Source organism: Plasmopara halstedii, assembly GCF_900000015.1.
Source record: "Plasmopara halstedii genome assembly, contig: Scaffold_1651, whole genome shotgun sequence".
NCBI classification, from domain to species: domain Eukaryota; phylum Oomycota; class Peronosporomycetes; order Peronosporales; family Peronosporaceae; genus Plasmopara; species Plasmopara halstedii.
In genome coordinates, this window is record NW_020188562.1 from 412213 (window position 1) to 412623 (window position 411).

Below are 411 nucleotides of genomic sequence, written 5' to 3' on the forward strand. Positions count from 1 at the left end.
CGGAAGATCTTTATCGATTCCGGGGCGTCGGGCAATTATGCTCGACGCTCCACGATGAAAATAAGTCAGCTGTATGCTGGAGCGCTGAAAGCGCGGTTGGGTGACACCGTCACTGCTCGCTTAGCGACGGGGACACGTGTCACGGTTCTGAAGGTCCCTGTGGGCCTCAAAGGAACGTTTCTTGACTTTAATAGCGTAGAACGCTGTCTATTCTTAGACTTAGATGCAAGGTATGACCTCATCCTTGGAATGGCATTGGGAGGAACGCCATGAGCCAAGGATTGATTGGAGGTCAAAGGCCTTGGGCGCTACGCGCACGTCTCCTGATGAAGATTTGGCGAGTCATGAACCCACCTCTGCTAGGAGACAGAAGCGCTATTGGCGAGAGCATTGGACCGAGACGGTCAACGT